The 18,692-nt window shown below is 41.6% G+C and overlaps 1 protein-coding gene across 3 annotated transcripts in view; it reads right to left on the reverse strand.

Annotated features, from left to right (window-relative positions):
- Positions 1-8,593, reverse strand: part of tnrc6c2 (trinucleotide repeat containing adaptor 6C2) — a 54,492-nt gene extending 45,899 nt beyond the window's left edge. The window contains exon 1 of one of the 3 annotated variants that reach the window (XM_004567800.4): positions 7,770-8,593. The gene's annotated coding sequence lies outside the window, so the exon portion shown is untranslated. Of the gene's footprint in view, positions 1-771; positions 881-7,769 lie in introns of those variants that run through there. The other 2 variants (XM_004567802.4, XM_012923724.5) reach the window with 2 other exon arrangements.
- Between the last annotated feature and the right edge of the window lie 10,099 nt (positions 8,594-18,692).

An 18,692-nucleotide genomic window follows, 5' to 3' on the forward strand; every position in this document is an offset into this window, starting at 1 on the left:
CGGTATGGAATATGTGCACTGTGGATAGGAGTGGGAAAGTTAGAAATTTCAATACTGGGATTTCTACATTTGACACAATACCAATAGATTAATGATATTCTATTCCTTTTTCGTGATGTTGATAATGCTGCATCGATACTGTGAAAAATGACCACTGAAACCACTTCAAATAAATGTGCAACAAAAAAAATTCTATTTTGACAACAGTGTGAAGTGATCTTACTCTTTATTAATTCTCTTCCGTATTTGAGACCATTATTAAGTATAGTATTAAGTCTCTTTCTGGCCACCTAACAAGAAAATAATAGAAAATGCTGCACTGCTATAAACATCTAGAATAGGAATAGGAATAGGAAAAAAGTGAATGAAAAGCTTTGCCGATGGAACAAATTGGAGCGACTGGAGGAAAGAAATGGACAAAGGAGTTTTAGGTGACAGAAACTATTTTTGTTTTCCTTTCATTTGCTAGTGACAGAGTCTCTTCTACTACAGCTCCTCCTGATAGTCTTTATACACAAAAGATTGCACTAGTGTCTGTTTACAAGTATTGCTGTCACTATGAGGGTTGGACAAAAACTGGTCCAAGTATTAAAACAACAAAGTTATTATCCTGATTTCCTATGTGTCACACTCTGTAATATCATTTAGGGTAATGTCCTAACAGCATGTGAATGTGAAATCAGAGAGCGGGCAGTTGACTTTTGAGCTTATGTAGTCATCGTCAAAGTTAGCTTCCATCCTGACCTCTGTTGACCCTACATATTGCATTACCTGCCTCTCTCCCCCTTTCTCAGTACTGCTGACAGCAGCACTTCTTCAGCAGTGATTCTGGGCTGTATCGCTCTCTGCCACACTCCCCAGCATCAGGTTTACCCCCTCTGGCAGTAAGACTCTGCAATTAGGGAAACATTTCCCATTTTGACATTAATGACCTACAAAGCCAGCGTGTGTCACTTAAGGTTCTCTTAAATTAAAGGGACTTGCAACACCACAGCCAATAACCAGCAATCAGCTCATATTCTTCCCCTTAAAAAGATATGGTTAAATGACATATGGAGATTTGCAGATAAAAAGACAAAAATCAATGCAAAGGTGCATTTAACCCAACAAAAAAATAAAAATTAATGTGTCTCCATGTTGTAACTGCAGAGCTCAATTGTGTATTATAACTATTATAACTGACTACTGACCAAACTGACCACTGGAAACTCATGATTTCATATCCAAGCAGGATCCCCCTTTCTTACTATGCTAAATACAACTGCTTAATATCTCTATATGTGGGGATAAGTTACAGAGGAGGAGACATGACAAGAAACATGCTATTATACAGGAAAGAGGTTAGAAACTCACTACACACACACCAACCATGCATAAAAGCACAGACACACACACGGGACCAGACAGTCTGATGCCTGTCTTCTTCCGCCAGGGATGCAGAAAAGAGGGAGGAGGGATGGAGGAAAGGGAGGGAGCAGGCGGAGGATGAAAGCAGACGCAGAGCAATACCAATTAAGAACGACAGCCGCCAGAGAACTAGACAGGGCACACAGAGAAAGAAAAAATACTGCTGGAAAAGGGCAAAGACCAAAAGAATCCTCACTGGAGAGGAGTTGGAAACAAAACTGAATGAAGCTCTATTGAGGCTGGCAGACCAAGGAGAGACTGGAGGACAGGGGTGGAGTTTGAGGGGGGGGGGCTGAAATATTCGTACACCTTGATCACTAGTGTCAAAAGAACCAGACAGCAAAAATAAGGTTGAGGGCAAAAGATAATGCAAGCCTGGTAGAGAATGGGAAAAATGGAGGATAACTGTGCTAATGTTATTCTCTGCGTTACAATGAAAGGGAGACACAGGACTTCAAAAGAAAAAGAAGAGCAATCAAAACATGGAGAATCATGTTTGGAATGGCTACAGACAACACCACAAACACAAGAGTAGGAAGAGGAGTTTCCTCTCTTGGGGCAGGGGGAGAATAACAGAGTCAAGACTCATGACCACAGATTGTGGTAAATCTGCCACCGCTGCCATTCAGAAAACCACCCATTCCTGTCGTATTATGGAAGCTATGAGACTCTCCAGAGCCTTATTACATGGAACATTTTAGGCAGCCTTTACCTGGGGAATAATTCCTCAATACCTGCTAATACTGCAACACACCCCAACTAATCTCCACAAATGTGTGTGGGAGTGCATTTGTGTTTTCTCAACCTGAACAGCTTGGGGAAAACAAGCCTGTAAATTCCACGGTTGGTAAGTGCTAATAACAATCTTCTTGTGTTTTCTATCCTTCAGTCTCAGTGAGTGCTCGGTTTGTAAGCATCCTGTGCATACAGTGCATGTCGGCTTTGCTTACAGCCGGTGGTCAAAATGGTCTATGAAAACATACAGTGCACTTTATTGCTATTAGACTAGGCTTGCTCAGTGAATTGTGGAATACATATTGTATGTTGGTAAAACCTGTAAAGAAGAGATGGCCCCTGAAGAGCAGTGTTTTGGTTCGGCGGGGGGAATACTGGGGAGGAAGAAATGTCAAACAACCACATATTAGGAGTCAGTTGTACTATAAATAACAGCTTTGAGGTTTGCTTCCAGAAAATTCTCTCTCACAGTCTTGGCTGCTGCCTCTGCCAAGCAGATATGAAACTTTAACACAGTGGCAGCTCATTAAACTGAAAAACAGCACAATACACAAGACTAAGCAAAGCCTGGTCCTTGCCATCGCCACTGCTAAAGCTTAGTGAATTCAAGAAGAAGCTGTCAAGCTGAATGTGTTGGTGTATGTGTTTATTTTTGAGTGCTTTCTATAGCTTGACTGCACTGTCGGCGTACCAGCAATTCTACCATTGCCAGTGGCACTTGTCTCTGTCAGCTAGTACATCTGGCTACCTTACCCACACCTAAATGTTATTCTAACCTGAGTCATAAACTGAGACTTAACCATCAAAGAGTCCTTTGAAGGTATATCAGGAAGTGAGGACTAACCAAAATTTCCCTACTTTCCACCAAATGATCACACACCCAAGGCTGAAAAGACAAAGTTCTACTCAGAAAAGATTGATATTTAAGCACACGGGCATACACAATGTCCCATCAGCAATTTACTGACTGCCAGCAGTATAAGCAATCAGTCAGTCTCTGAAAGTGAGAAGCAAGCCTGCAAAGAGATGCAGGAACAATGCCTAGAGGAAAAGAATGGCAGAAAAAGCCACAACAGCTCCTTCTGTTTGGACAGCAGATGAGATACAGATATTCTGACACAAAAAAAATCCTACATCTATCAAAGTGAAATGAAACATTAGACCTTTTTTTTTTTTTAAATTTAAAGTAAAAATTGGCTTAACTGATCTAATAAGAATAAATACCCACCCTAGGTCTATGTGGCCAATAACAATCCTCAGAAATGTCTTGCAGCTATTGGTTGAGAAAAAACTGAGAAAACTACTAATAAAGATATTTAAATATGAAAAATACTTGCAAAATGACATTCCTGCTGCCTTCAATGGTTTGTGCCTACTGTACTATGCTAATTTGCATATCAGCTATTATCTTGTTTTATATGTTTTTATTCTTCCTACCTTTTAATACTGTTCTTGTTGTTTTTGTGTTGTAAGGTGACCTGATTTGCCACCAACAAACATGATTTATTTTTATTTCCTATTGTTATAATTTGTCATGTATTGAAGTGCAAATTGAGCTGTGAAAACCACTTTACATCCATACATCAATAAAAGTAAAAGCAGACGGATAAAGTTCATTGATTGTATTCAAGTTTGTGTTCAGGGGTAAGAATTGACGTGGATTATCAACCAAAGCCATGACCCCAGTGAAGGGAGAGCTAGTGCATGCTAGTGCGATTTACACTGCCATAACTGAAAGCTTTGTTAGTGCTGTAGGGACCAAGTCCTGTTACATAATGAGGAAGGATGTCTGTTGATTTTGAGCAGGAAATGGGAATATTATATGGTTGCTTGTCCTGCATATTCTCTGTCAGTTTCTATCTGATGCCAATCTCCTTCTGTCCACGTCTCTCCAATTAGCTAACATGAAGTAGAGGGAGGGACCGGGGCCTCAACCAAACCTCGGCACATTGAACATTCCCCTGGATCCCTGCCAAGACTCTCAGGCAGCAGCTCGATGGGTTTCAGCTTCGCTTCCCCCATCCCCCTGCTTCCACCCAGTCCTAGCTTACCCTTGGTGGGCCCCTAAAGCCCCTGCCCCCTCAATTGGCACAGAAGTTAGATAAGGAGGACAATTACACATCCACCTCCCTTTAGTTTGTATGTGTGGCTACTAATCACAAGAAGATTCCTTAAACTGCCACCTTTTACTCACAACTTAAACTAATTTCATCCATGCCTATTTAGAGTGCATCTTCAATTTTTGCAAATTCACAAGAAATGCCAGATATGGGTATGAGAGTGTAAGACGTGGAGATCACATCTATCATAACATGAGATCACCATCTTATACCAAAACAACAGTAAAGCCTGGTCTACACGATGGATGGATGTAACCTAAAAAGCTTTGTTTTCTAGTTTACATCCATCGAAGGACACTGTAACCATTTATGACTTTCTGGTGCTCTGTTATTACAACTGCAAACACAAAGTACAGACACACTCCCCCCTTAGGGGTGTGCCCACATAAACACTACTCATTTGGTACAATGGCTAAACCAAACACCATTGCTTGGTAAATCTAGATCCTGCCCCCCTTGACATTAGAATAGCAATACAGTGAGCAGAGGAAGAGGTTAATGGCTTTTGGCAGCCCCCTATTCAATCCAGCTGATTCTACTGTCAATGTACCCTTACTTGAGGAGCACCCTGCGGCGGTGTTAAGCGCGTTATCTATCGCGACTGTGCCAGTTGTTTGAAAAGCCTCATAATCACAGGCTCAGTAACTACCACACTAAAGCCTGGGATAGGGTCAATGACAGGGGGAGAGGACTGACAACAGAAGCAACACACAAGTCCAACTACAGGGGGCTTCACCAGGGCCACAACAAAATATCTGACAAGGAAAATAAACTATTTTACCACTGTACAGAAAAATGCATGGTGGATACAGTATATTTACACTTGGCCCTGCAGTGGAAACAAGGCTAATGATAGTAACTTACACTGGTGTTCATGTTTTGTCTGCAAAGGGTCAACTAAGGATAAGCAACTTGGGTTTCCTTTCAAATAAATGATCCTGCCCCTTTAGTGATAAGGGGCTGCAGATGGAGTTACTGCCAAGATTTGTCCTCCCGGCATTGTTACAATACACTCTAATCAAAACAGTGTCTAGATGCCAACAGCCTAAAGCCTGGTTAGATCCAGAGCCAACATGGGTAATGTGTTTCCTGCCTGCAATGCTGCCAAAAAGGCAAAAGAAGTAATACAATTCATTGAGTCTGAGCCTCTGTGAGATGAAATTTCTCATTTTGAATCCTTTTGCATTTTGGGACTAAGGTAAACGTCACAAGACCGAGCTAATTTAATTCAGAAATGTTTTAATGACAATAGGACATATACCAATATTTATGCCACACTTTCTGCATATTTAATACATTTAGGTTATTTTTATACTACAACTGTTACATTAACAGTGACAGTGGGCTAACCACTTTCCACACATAAATACAGTTCAAATGAATTGAAGTTTTTTTTTTTTTTAAAGTTAAAAGTAAAAAGGAACCAAGCAAATCTTTAACACTGTTTTCCCATCGGCAGTTCAACTTATAATGTTTTGCTTATGTTGACTAATTCCAGCAGGGCAGACTACCTAATTTACTGCTGCAGGTGAATGACATTAAGCGTATTTCGATACATGTTTCAATACTGTTGGTATAGTACTTTCCCTTCGTGCTGGAAGTAGGGAATAAACTCCCCAGAGTGTCTCTCTCTGTCTGCTTTCATTAGCAACAGTTGCTAGAGTTGCATGTACACAGAGACTACTGCACTGCTCCCTCAGTATCACAGTACAGTGGACAGTGGCATGCAAAAATCAGTGCTACACCCCCAGATACTCCACACTGCTCCTGACTGCTTCTGGCAGAAAACCTGCACCTTCATTGCAGCATAACATGCACTGCCTAAGGAGTGACCCCCTCAATGGTGATCTAAGGTCCATGTGCAATCCCAAAATTTACCCTAGTGCCTTAAACCACTTGCTGTGGTTTAAGTGCTAGTTACAGTTGTGTCTGGTAATGGTAAAGGTAACTGCATGGTATTTAAGAAAAACTAAACTCCCTCCTCCTTTTTGTTCCACGGTGAAGAGCATCCTATTCTCTCCACTCATTTTGGACACCCCCCAAAACATCTTTTCAGAGCTATCCCCTTACTGCATGCTCATCAGCCTTGAAGGACCCTTAGCTCTGGGCAAAAAAGGGCTGTGTGTTTGTGCCCGTCTGTCAGCTGGCCGTCTAGGGTGCACTCAAGTCCTGATTAACAACTGGAGGGCATTACTTAATGGCAAAGGTATTGAGCTAGACATAAATAGTCACACAGTCCCATGGCCAAAAAAATGAAAGGCATTGCACATGTGCAGACACTGGCTGAATATGCCACAAAAATATTTACATTCACAGACAGTGCATATATCCATCATACACAAAAATAAACCATCCCCATCTGACTGCAAATGTACGGTGTGCCACTACAGCTTGGGCACATTTTTCATTTCATCACCTCACTGATGTGTGACGGTAGAGATAAGACAGTGGTGACAGAGATGTCAGAGGAGGGGTGGAGGAAAAGGGGGTTTGAAATTGAACAGGAAATTATGTACTTCAATTAAGACACGCGGTGGAGATATTAAAAGCTATACTCCAGCGCCTGGGGACAGGATGCACGAGGGGGGGAAGCAATGGAAAGCGACAGTTCAATCCGAGTTGGGAAGGAGGGGTGTGGAGGAAAGGAGGGAAGAGAGACAGGACAGCTATGTTTAATAATGTACTAAGAATTAGTGTAGTGGAATGTACAATGGTGTACAAGATACATAATGTGATACAGTTGAACCACAGACCGAAGCGTAGCGAAAATTGGGAACAAATGGGACTGTGCCTTTGCCACATTTAAGAAAAGTGTAACTACATCGGATAGGCACGAATTAAAACATTTAACGAAAATATAAAAAGGTGTTACAGCCCTAATGCAACTCTGTGCTATCTGCAATCAAACTATAACTATAAAATTAGCGCCCCATTACCTTCTAATAACCACACAGACATTGGAAAAGGCAAAGCAATTCTCCCAGTGGCTCCAAGAAACCATCACATTACACACTCACATGTACATAGTGTGCTCCAGCGCACTCAGCCAATCATAAAAGGGCTATGATATAACACAAAAGTTCCCAACATATTCAAGACCCTTCAAATAAATACACTAAAATTAGTCATCAAACCCGTGTCTAAAGGCACATCTAAGAATACCTCGGCTCAATCAGTGTTTTCCTTTGCCGAAGAATGCCCTGCATAAACAATGTGAGCAGAAATCTGGGCAAAACAAACACGCTTAGTAAACTGTTAATGGATGTTTTAATGATGTAGTACTTGAGCGTTTGCCGGGGCATTACCGCTGTTGTTAACCGGGCTTAGTCTGTATGTCAATGAGACTAGAGCTGAGTGATATACTTTAGCTTAATTATAGAGGAACACGGCGATTTTCATTTTTCGGCTGCCGCTACAATTTTTGATTGCCAAACGTTGATTAACATTATTCATCAGTTTGCCAAGAATCTAAAAATATATATAAATAAATTAAATGTATAAACTTACCTTGCTTTAATCACAGCTTTGGCAGCTTTCAGTTAAGAGTCGATGCATGGCAGGGGGGGGAAATGCATAAAAGCATTCTCCGATGTCTTTTCTAAAGTTACCCGTAAAGAGATGGAGCAGAGATTTAGTCGTAATTAAAGTCAGACTTGGTAGATAAGCCGACTGCTGCTGTAGCAGCTTGGTGACAAGATACCGAGGTAAACAACGGCTACTCAGCCAGATATATACACAGCAAGTACGGTAATTTATGCTTTGAGCAAGAAGAAAAAAGATTAAAAAATAAAACCCAAAACACATACGCTGTGAAATTATTTTTACCAAAAAACAATTTGTTAAAACGTCACGATTTAACGGGGGGAGGGGGCGGGGAAGCGGACGAAGCACCACTAATAACAAAAACAAAAAAAATACGAACACGATTAAAATGACTTTTAAAAGCAGCTAAATTATGTAAGCTAACGTTAGCTGGTTGGCGTCGTAAGTCGTCGACCGTTGCAAGGTTTTGCAAACCAGAGAAATCAGGCAGTTTTCGTTAAAAAAAAAAATCGCCGATGACTTCTCGCTGAGCAAGCCGACGGCCGTCAGCCAGCCACCCAACTTGTTTTAAAGTGCAAAAGATTTTTGTTGTTGTTGTTTAAGTCGTCGGTTGGACGACTAGCGACGGACTGGCTACCGCAAATGCAAAATGAGTAGCGACTCCGGGGAAATACATTCTGTGTTGATCCAGACGGCGGAGCGGACACTCATGGTAGGCGTTCAGTGAGCTCTCCTTGACAGTGGTCTCGCAGCCATTTTGTTCAAACTAACAACACTGCAGTCTCCGTCTCCTCCTCCCAGGGAGCAGACAGACCAGGAAGTCGCTCCGGATACGTCACTCCCGACCAACCAAAACACTAACCCCGCCCACTCGCCCCGCCTTCCTCCGGTCTTCAAACCTCCCGACTGGCCACCGAGGATGGACCTTTTTAATACAACCATGCGACGGACAACCAGGAAAAAAACAAAACAAAAAAGGGACAGAGGCAGCCAGCTCATATGTCCAGGGTAATTGCTGAAGCGTGCAGCAAGCACTGTGTGCTTAAAAAAGAAACAAATGTGAGACATGTCATGCTGTGGAAAGAACATACATGAAGAAAGTATAGGCATTTTGAATTATATACCCAGCAGATTAGCTATTTAAGTCTTAAAGTTGCTCCAATCAGTTAATTTTAAGAATGGATCAAATTACTCAATATAATAGCAAAGACAATGTTCATAGTTGCAAACCTACTTTTGTTAGTAACCATGTGTAATCATTTTAGCCTCCTTTTAACCTATAGTTTTTGTTTAAAGGGCCACATATTTTACATAAGATTTCATATTTTATCTAGTACAATACATTATGTGATGCATAACTAAAATGGTAAATGTGTATAAATTCCATAAGCAACTGGCAGTTACACTGTGAACTTTATTTAAGCAAGTGAAAATAAACCCCCCAAAAACTGGGGTCAGAGAGCCAGCCCCGGGTTGCTCTTACCCAAGATGACCTTTGTCAAGAATCTCTTCATCACATGATGTCCAGAAACACTGGGTGATAATTTTAGGCTATTCACAACATGATGGATGAGGTCGCCCTTGTGCACCCTCAGTCGCGTCTGCAGCCATCTCACAGAAAGAAAACGCAGCCCCTGTCCATTCTCTGCACTCCTTTCTCATGGAAATGACCGCTCCATGCACACACACACACACACAGACAATGTGTGGTGGGAACAGGTCAAGACTGTGTTCCACAAAGAGGAGGGCTGACCAGTGAGAATGCTCCTATACATCGCAGGGAGAGACTACTAATGAGAAAGCCAGGGGCCCTGGCCAAAAGTTTTTTTTCTTCCTCCTTTTCAAGGCAATATGCCCAGAGCTATTAAATCAGCAAGCTCCAACTGAATGGAGAAAGCAGATGCTCCATGCTCAGGGGTTAAGAGAGGTGAGAGCAGAGGGGAATGCCTTCAGAAACGCCTTAAGGCAAGTGTAGTGCAGGCTATTAAAAGGGAAAATGCAGGAATTCGCTTGTAATGTGTGCCATTTGAATAAGCTGTGTTCCTAGTAATCATTTTGTCCCTGAATTAATATAATACGCTTACTTGAAGCGTCAATTCAGTGATTTATTAGGTCAAGAAAACTAAAGTGCATTACTTAGGAGATATCAAAGAGACACAGAAATGCATGCAGCACAAAGGACAGGTCAGACTTGAGACGAAAACTGTGGTTCGACTTGATCTCAGCCATCAAAGGCAAGAGCTACTCAGGTGTATGTGCATTAAGAAAAAAAAAGACAGGGAGTGTGTCTCTCCTTGAGTGCAGACATTCACATGTATTTTATGTGAGTGTGCGCTCATCCCTCCCTGTTCCACATGCGCTCTCCAACTCATCACAGCTATTCTTTTAGGTGTCTTTGAGATGTTTCTTTGACTTCGCCAATTTCCCTAATTGCTTTCACATTTAAGAAGACTGCTGACAGAAGCGAGTCAATGGGAAAGGTCTGCCTGACATTCTGATAAGAAACAACCCAGACGAGCTGTAGTACTGCAGTGGTGGCAATCGCTCACTTCTTCTCTTCTTAGACAATACACCTCTCCTCCTCCTGCTGCTCTCGCCATCTCCTTCTCCTCTCCCCATTTCTTTTTTTTTTTTTACTCCGTGCTCTTCTGCCTTTTGTTTTAATTCCAGTTCAATCACGAGCTCTGTTCCGCATAAGGTTTTAATTTCAAGCCTGCTGCCAGAGTCTGCCACACGCGCACACACACACACATGCATATTCACCCAAGTATGCATGTGTATACACCAAACCACAAATTCCTATGCTTACCGCGCACACGTTACTCACGTCACAAGCACGCATACACACTTGTATGTTACAAGGCGACATGCAAATTTAATGCACGTGCTCTCTGGCTACGTCTTATCGAGACAAAGTATCTCCTACTTGAGACTTGAGACTTTAATATGCGCACACACACATTATTAAAACGCAGGCGCATCAGACAAATTACATAACCAGAATCCCGAACTGTATTTTTCCTTCTGAGATCAAAATCTAGTTTATGAAAGATCAGGTAGATTTATGGGATCATTAAATGAATTCATAGCACTTACAGTCTATGTTTCTTTGCCTTACTCAAAAATACAAAGCACCTCTTCAAAGGTACTACCAAGAGCTTTCATTTTGTGGAATTAGCTAAACATGATCTGAGGATTTACCAAGTCCAAAAGCAGGTCTCGGTGTTAAAACCTCACTCACTACATAATGCAGAAAAAGAGATTTACAGTTTGGTGTATGATGTGGGGTAACTGATGACTTGGTGATGTCAGTATTTTGGTATTGATTATGAATACACAATCCTCTGCATCAGTCTGGACTCTATGTATGTGAGTAATCAAAATGCAGACAGCGAGCTACTGTCGCTTCTCTCAAAGTGACATTTCCAAAGGCATGACTTGACATATGCAAAAGGGCCGTCATGATGATAATTCTGACAGGAAGAGACCATCTCCTAACTGCCCATAAAAGAAGAATGTTGCACAGTGACTCCTCCAGTTCTGCCACTTCAAGGCGAAATTTGCAAGTGGGTTGCTTTGTGGTTGAACTGAAACATTCATGGGAAGCTTTTCTCACTCTGATTAGCAGTGCTGATTGAAGTGCCTATCCATTAAATACACGCACAGAGTGGGAAAACCCTGCTGAGTTGCTCATTGCTCATCTCCAAGGTCTGCAGCATTGCATTGGGAGATAAGGAAGACTGCTAGTAGCTAAAGGCATGCTAGTGCAGGAGAAGAGGAGGAGGGATCCTTTTCATTAACTTTCATTAAGACTAAAGAGCGAATTAGTGTAAGAAGAGGTCTGATGTACAAAAGTCGTGCTCTTTTTAGCTGTAGCCACATACAGCATGTATGAAGTTCATGAAGACACACAAATTCAGTCTAAGCACTGGCAGCAAGTGTCTCTAATCCTCTGTACTGCTCTGTACCCGTGTACTGCTTTGGGTAGCATAATAGCAAGAATAAACAGAAAGCAGCATCTGGTAAAGGGTTTATGCTTGGGGTGGGAAAGGGGTTATGCAGTCTTTGTGTGTATGTGCTGGTGCTTTTAAGTGCACGCCTGTATTTGACTGTGTGTCTGCGGTGCATGTGTGTGTGTATGCATTTGCATGTGTCCATATGTGTGCTGTATGCGTGGAGGGAGGGAGGCAGAGCACAGCAGAGCAGAGCGTTGCAGTGCAGGCAGTAGGACAGCGTTTCTGAGCTGTGGTAATTTCCCCCGAGACAAGCGAGCAGGTAAAGGCCAGCAAAAGAGGGAGGGAGGGAGAGAAGGATAGATGAAGGCTGGGATAAAAGGGAGGGAGGGAGAGCATCAGCAAGCAAGTATGTCAGAGAATAATAAGGAATGATACAGCAGTGGCAGAAAAGAGGGCAGCACATTCGCCCAATCGAATGGGCACGGATTGCATTAAAAACGTTTCAAGGTTGAATTTAGCCGCTCTGATTGTCAACACATTACCGTTAACATTTGTATTTCCATTTCAAATGCCTTATCTTGTTAATGAGTGTTTCTAAACTGAGTCATTGTTTTTGTAATGAATTCATCTATTAATTACACATGCGCCGTTTTCTGATGACCTTGCTTTATTTTGTTACAAGCTGCAGACCTTAATATTAGCATACATTAAGCCCTGCTTATCTTTCATCCCCAAAAGCTAATACATCAAATTATCACCCGAAAAAAAAAAATGCATCAAGCACAATTGTGTTTTGCGCACCAAGGTTTGTGTGTGTGTGTTTGTGGGTGAGCACTCTCACTTATTAGCCCCTTCCCCCTCCCTTCTTGCAAACTCATTACCAGCATATAAGACCTGCATGGATTTTATGGTGTTTTGGGAACTGACTGGTTAATCAGATTTATTGCACACTTAAGCTTAATTGATTGCCTTTATGAATTCAAATGAATAATTAAGTACTAACAAGCCTAGTTTCTGTTTCATCATTCTGAAATGATGATAATGACCCACAGAAAGGGAAAGTAGTAGAAGTGTCAATCACAAAATGCCAACATAACAATATTTGCTTTTCAGCCTGTGTAATCTACTGATCATAATAATGCTGTCAAAACACCGATACAAGCACGTTTTCCACTTAATCTCATACTAGTATTGGCCCAAAGCTGGAAATTTATTTTTCTTCACTTTTCACTTTGTATTTAAAAAATGTCTACTAAAAAATGAAGTATTATAAGCAGTTATACAGACAGCGAAAAGACAGCCAGCGCCTCACGATCAAGGCGCCCCCTGAACAAAGACAACATATCCTGACCTTCAGATGATCTTCATCAGATCAATACTATCATCGGCACAGACAAGCGGTCACAGATTAACCCAGACTCCTCTAACCAACCCCCAGCTCTCAACGCAAACACGTGCGCACACACTTTTCTCTCCCATACACAACAACAAACGTGCACGCATCTTTTTTAGCAGGGCCCTGGGTGTATTGACTGGTTTGTACTGACTGACACGCAGAAACACCACACGTACGCGCTTGTTGATTATACTTTTCTGGCTGGCTTTTATTGCACAGTATAAAGAGTGAAAGGGTCCTAATGTAGCTGTATCTATCCCCAGCTACAGGAAGGGGAGAGGGCGATCTACCCATTGCTGCCCTCATCTTGTTATGATTGCAAACATGTTGCAATTAAAAAAAAATTAAAAAATAACTGACTTGCTTGTCAATGTAATATTATATGAATGACTGTTTCTGTATTTACATGCGTGTTTGACATTATGGAAAAGGGCAGAATAAAGCCCATATGGATATACATATACAGGTCTGGCACTGGATATCATTTTCCCCACACCTCTATACAAACATTACATTTCCAGACACAGAGAAGAATATGCATATTTGACACCCCACCAGCCATTTACATGGAATATGTACCAATGAGCAACACAAGCAAATTGATATCTATATGTCTGCGAGTGGCCAGAAGGCAACTGACTTAATCCCAGAACCAATGTAAATGTTGGTGGCATATCTACAGGCAAGAGCTGATATTTAGAAGTCCATTAACACAGGGTGGAGATGGGTTAATTCACTGTGTGTAGCTGGAGATCCGGAGGGAGTTTAGGGCATACAAAGAAGAAGGAGGAGAGAAATGGATAATGGGAGGGAAAGAGAGGCGAAAGAAAAGAGGGTATAATGCAAAGAGAAGAAAGAATGAGAGGAAAAATACAAATAAATGTGGAGGGAGGTAGATGTGTATATAAGCAGGGATGGTGTGGTGGGGGTGCTGGGGATGGCAGTCGGCTGAATGTGTATGTGTGCATAGTTGTTGTGAGCATTGCTGCCTGCTATCATCCGCCTGAGCCTGGGCGTCAGTTTGATTAATGCTGCTTTCCTCCAACTGACCTCCAAGGTCACTGGAATAGTGGGTACTCAGCCGCTCCCATTTGCTGCTTTACCAGAGGGGGGTAAGGGCCATATAATATGCTCCTCCAGAGTTTCCTCTGTTTTTCCTGTTTCCACTTTCCTCTCTGTCCCTCATTTAAGCTCTATCTCTCTCTCTCATCCTCGCCGTCTGTCCATCTATCTCTTTTTTCCCTCCCCACCCTCGTTCTGTCCCGCCTCTCTTCGGGCTCTCTCATTCTGGTCCTCATCCATCTCTTTCTCTCTGCCACCATTTCTCTTTCCCTCTGTTTGACTCTTATGTGCTCGCCACCAGCACTCTCTAATCTGAAATGCAATCAAAAGTGGCAATAATGCAATGTGTTTGAAGACGCTGGCGAGAGGGAGAGAGAACAGGCCGGGAAAGGGCCATTAGGCCACCGAAAGAGGTTTAGATAAACACATTCACATTTCTCACACATGCTCACCTCCACACAACCACCACTTCCTCCCCTCTCTCCGTTCACAGAAAGACTGCCAAGGTGAAGGCATATGAATAGAGTTGTCCTACACCAATAGACACTTGGCACTGACACACTTCCTCTGGCAGAGACGCTCATAGCAAATGCTACTTATTGTGCCAGACGGCCTTTCCTGGCATGAACCTGACAAGAAGGGAGCCATGTACATACAAAGAGAGGAAGAGAGAAAGACGAAGGCTGAGACATGAGGAGGGCAGTGAAAAAGTTAGTTTTCCTTCTACTCAACTCCCCAACTCTATCAGTTGTTCGTTTTTTGTTAGTCCCCGATTAACCTGATAATTTCCCAGCTTTTTCTTCCAGTTTTGTATTACTAATCTCCTTTTGCCACATCTATAGAAATCCTCACTACATATAATATATTGTCAACACTTATCCTCTGGACAGTACACAATATGTATTCGTGTCGGTCTCTGTGTGAGCTTTGTTCAGATCAGCTTTACTTGCTTGAAACATAGCCTGTTCATTCGTTTCTGTGAAACCTGTGGGTTGGCACAGTGGGGAGTCCCGATGCACAGGGCTCTTCTAGGTGTTTTTTCTTGGAAGCCATTTCTTTTTCCATTGTATTATAAACCTATTTTAGTGTTCTTGTGGATGTATGGGTCAAACTGAACCTCCAGATTGCATTTCATCTCATGAGAACTTGTAACAGTACAACTACACAAACAAAATGCTTGCTTTTTACCACAGTGCTATTTTCAGACTGAGCACCTGTACAGCTCTGTGAAAAGGAAACTTGGCATTTGATGTACAGGTCTTTTTATCTGTCTGTGTGCACCACATGGCAGATCTTTGTAAAAATGTACATCAGATGTCTTTACTGGTTCAGTCCAAGACCTGACTGATGACTTTAAAGCTAGATTGGGCCCAAATTTTTTCTTATTAGGCTGGGTAGGATCTTGTTCAATAGGCATGGGCTATCAAATAAGTCAGTAGGTCCAAAAAAAGGTAAGCAGATTCCACATCATACGAAATCATCAGGCGTTGATGAGATTTATTGTATAAAATGATGACTTTTGCATTGCCAGGTACTGAATTGGTTTGAAAAATATTCATTTCTGTCTACTAATTGTTCAGTTGTCTAGAGAATATTTAATTCTTGGATGAAACACTAGACTTTTCATGGATTTATGTAAATATGTTTTTGAATACATAATGAATAGATAATACCTGTTTCTTAGTTTATAATAATCCAGTTAATGCACTTTCTGACTATGGCTGCTTCTTAATTGATAGTGCATCGCGCAGCTCTCTCTCGGTCCATTCAAACAAATAGCATTTTGGATAAGGTCTCATTTTTAGACAGTTATTACATGTATTCACATCGGCACTGACTGTGATAGGGTTTTATTCCAATCACGTTTCTCCTGTTGAAAATTCATTCATGTAGCTCATGTTTGGGTATTTTCCACCAGTCCAGTCAATGCAGTTTATTTCTGTTCAAAACTTTTGTCATCTGTAAGACAGACCTGACTAAGATGGCATCCAAAAGTGTGTACAAAGAAGCCAGCAGTATAATCACAGCCTGGAGAGTTAGCCCTGGTGTGCACCATCAATTTGTCTCACACTCTGTACCCTCCATCCCCCACCTCCTTTCCTTTTTTCTCTGTCTCTCCATGTTCCCTTTTTCCAGTCAGTGCCTGAGCGTGAGCGACACACACACACACACACACACACACACACACACACACACACACACACACACACACACACACACACACACCGACACTCCTGAGCATCATGAATCTTTCATGCGAGCGGGCTGTATAATCCCTGAGGCGTGCTCTCTGAGACCTATACACACCCGCCTCCATCACCTTGAGAGAGGGAAAGCCATCACTGGGAATGAGGGAAAGAGACAGAGTGAGAGAGAAGGCGAGGGATAGAGATCGAAAGATAGATGGAGAGACATGGAAGGGGGGGGGGGGGAGTGAAGTGGAGAGAGGAAAGGATGAGGAGGAGGATGAGAAGGAGGAGGGAGTGCAAGGGTGTGGGAAGCAAAAGACAAATTGAAGGTGTTAAGTAGGACCTGGCTGGAATTACCTCCCTTCTTTTGACCACTGAGGGAGGAATAAAAGAAGAGAGATAACAATGGGAGGTTGGTTCTCTTTCGTCTTGGGTGCTGGAAAGTCAAAGTGTATCATTTCAAATCTTTGTCTGATGGAAGCACAATGGAAACTGAAAAATGGATGGCATCAGGATCTATATGTCTTCTAAACTGCCTTTTAAATAGATGCCCACATTATATCGACACAGGGCACATCCATGCTTACATACAGTGTACATACACATTTGTTACAATACACCTTGTTGAATGGAAAAGTTTAGGCACCCCAAAAAACAGTATTCTTAATGCACATTTTGTGACAATTTCATGGGCTAAAAAACAATTATTGTTGCAGTGTGATTAACTAGTTTGACCTCAGTTGACTTTTCAGAAGTTGCCAGGCAGCTGAAGAATTAAGAATTCATTAAGAATTGTCAACAGATGACAATTCAGAGCCTGATACTCTTTAACCGTATGCTAACACTCAACAGCCATGGGATCCTCTAAACAACTAATTGGAACATGAAAATTAAATGATGTAAAGCCGAATGAGTCTATCAAAAGAAATTTAAAGCACTTCCATCTTGAAAGTGGCACTCTTCAAAAATTGTCTTTAAAAAAAAAACAGTGGGTACATTTGGAGTTGTCAAGAAAAAAAATAGGTGCTAAAGGCACAAAGGGGGAAGAAATTGCACACTATCAGACACAAGCCAGAAATAGAGCCTGTTTATTGAAATGTTGTAGCCTTTGTGAGAATATTGAAGCTTAAGAGGGTGCACAGTGTTGCAGTCATGGAATGGTCTAGAAGACCAAGTCAAACTTCAGATAAGTTTGACTTTCTGCCTGCTGGGCAGAAAGTCAAAGCTAAAAACTGCAGAGAATCCACAGGAAGCTTTAGCTGAGACAGGACTGGCAGTGCCGCTTCAACATATCGTGCACAGCAATGATGCACAAAGACAGCCTACATGGAAAAATCATCTGAAACTAACCTTACCTGCAACCGAATCACAAAAGTTGACGACACGGCTCTGCAAAGCAACATTTGCGTACGCCAGAAATGGTTTTGAAAAAAACAACTTCTGTGGACGAGAAAATGTTTAGAGCAGCATTTATTTATCAGAACACCTAGCAAGCTGTTCAGCATGCAGGTGTAAATGATCTGCATGTGGTTATGTGGAAGCGGCGGTACAGGAAGCATTGCAAAGATAAAGGAACATCGCTCCTCCAAACACCAGCTAACTGTAGACACAATGACTCACAGCTAGCTGTAAGTACTATGTGATGACCACACTTACACATGCTACATTTACAGTTTAATCCCTTTAAGACTGCAATAAAATGTAACTTTACACTTAACATAAACCAAATATGAATTTCCAAACTATATTTGAAATTCAATCTGAACATGAGAAATAAAGCTCTACAATTTTTATATGAAAATATCAAACTTAACCAGCCTATTTATTTCTGCTTTTACCACAGAATCAGTGTAATTTGATCTTGTTCAGTTTCTTAACGCAAGAAAAGCCAAACCCACTAAAAAAGAGAAAATGATGTCCTCCTATAAGAAACTCTGCAGTGGTAGACAGCTGAGAGAGAAACACAGACAAAAAAGGAATGAGATGTTCAAATCTGTTATTATAGTCCCTTCCCCCCCACATACAAAGACCAAGGTCATCATAAAGTTTCTTCAAAGTCCAGTTTTTTTCTTTAGCTCACTCTCAAGAGAAATATCATCAAACCCAATATATGAAAAAGACTGAGATGCTATCAAATAAAAATGGCTTAAATGACAACAGGGTGTTCATCAGTTGGACATCTTGCAAGTTTCCTAATATGATATTTTTTGATGAATGAATCTTTATTGTTAACACATAAATTCCCTGCCTGCTACGCGCTTTATGATATAACGACAGCATACTC

Source organism: Maylandia zebra, linkage group LG6, assembly GCF_041146795.1.
Source record: "Maylandia zebra isolate NMK-2024a linkage group LG6, Mzebra_GT3a, whole genome shotgun sequence".
NCBI lineage: Eukaryota > Metazoa > Chordata > Actinopteri > Cichliformes > Cichlidae > Maylandia > Maylandia zebra.